The sequence below is a fragment of the Octopus bimaculoides genome, chromosome 9 (genome assembly GCF_001194135.2).
Source record: "Octopus bimaculoides isolate UCB-OBI-ISO-001 chromosome 9, ASM119413v2, whole genome shotgun sequence".
In the NCBI taxonomy this organism is placed as follows: Eukaryota; Metazoa; Mollusca; class Cephalopoda; order Octopoda; family Octopodidae; genus Octopus; species Octopus bimaculoides.
Window position 1 is genome coordinate 22,760,367 of NC_068989.1, and position 1,304 is coordinate 22,761,670.

Consider the following 1,304-nt stretch of genomic DNA (forward strand, 5'->3'; position numbering starts at 1 on the left):
ATATATATATATATATATTGTCACCAAATATGACTAGGGTAAGAGCTAAAGTTGCATGATTGTATTTAGTGACGGTTATAGTTTTCCACATTGCACACAGCTGTCTATATTAATTTTTTGTATGCACATTAGCGATTCGCTAAAACATCCATAGATTTTGATGGTGAATACATATGTAATGACAGAGAATTAAGTCTAAAATCAGTCGAATCAGCGGTCCCTACTGATGAGGCTACGGAATTAGCCGAAACTGACCGATCAGTAGAGGGAATTTTAGGGTGTTTTAGGGTGATTACAGTCGATGTCAGAACATATGTATACAATAATTATGTGCTTTAACTACAGCATTGGAGCTTCTCAGCTCTTATTTCTAGCAATGTAGGTGTTGTAGCACCCTAGTCACATTTAGTGACAAAGTATAGTTTTCCTTTTTGGTAACACATTGCACACAGTTGTCTATATTAATTTCATATATATATGTATGTATGTATGTATGTATGTATATACACGCGTGCGCGCGCACACACAAGCATACACATATAAATACTTTTTTGATAAATCACCTCAATAACTTGTCTTTGCTGTCATCGGAAAAGCCACATCTGGCATATCGCTATTTATATATTCACAATGTATTTCAGTACCCACCTTTCTACCTGCTGTCGTAAAACGTGTCTCACAAGCAGTTTTAGCATTTTCGTACATTTAGATTTTAGAATTAGGCTTTTACAAGACTGGTTATAAAAATACATAAACACTGGACAGTCGCAAGAAACGAAGGAAGAGGCAAAAGGCGGCAGAAGAGAAAGAGAAGGAAAGGAAAAGAGACATGCCTAACAAAAAATGTGCCTCCCCTCCACCCACTAATACAGACTTAGTTTCTTTATAACTTTCAGAAAAATGGATATTTCTGAATGAAATTTCCTACAAATATCTTTCAGATGTTGTAGATTCCAATTATATCACAATTTAGTTCTATATTTAAGAGATGAGGAACTATGTACATTATTTACATTATTTACGATTGACGGATATTTGTCCTCATCTTGTTTGTTGTTAACACAGCGTTTCGGCTGATATACCCTCCAGCCTTCATCAGGTGTCTTGGCGAAATTTCGAACCTGGGTTCTCATTCCTAAGGTATTTTTCGATGTTATTATTATTATTATTATTATGCTGTTTTTTTTTTCTTCTTTCTTCAAATTTTCTTCCATTTCTCGCTGAGTGTTTTCCGTACACCTAGGGCAGAGAAATCCATTGTATGCATTCCCAGTTTACACACGCAAATTCACAGGTAAAATATG

General features: G+C 35.1%; 1 protein-coding gene across 3 annotated transcripts in view; it reads left to right on the forward strand.

Moving 5' to 3' along the window:
- Positions 1-1,304, forward strand: part of LOC128248708 (uncharacterized) — a 22,134-nt gene that overhangs the window by 3,320 nt on the left and 17,510 nt on the right. Inside the window, exon 1 of one of the 3 annotated variants that reach the window (XM_052970489.1) lies at positions 620-1,140. The exons of the other annotated variants lie outside the window; for them this stretch is intronic. The gene's annotated coding sequence lies outside the window, so the exon portion shown is untranslated. Of the gene's footprint in view, positions 1-619; positions 1,141-1,304 lie in introns of those variants that run through there. 3 annotated transcript variants of the gene reach the window in all.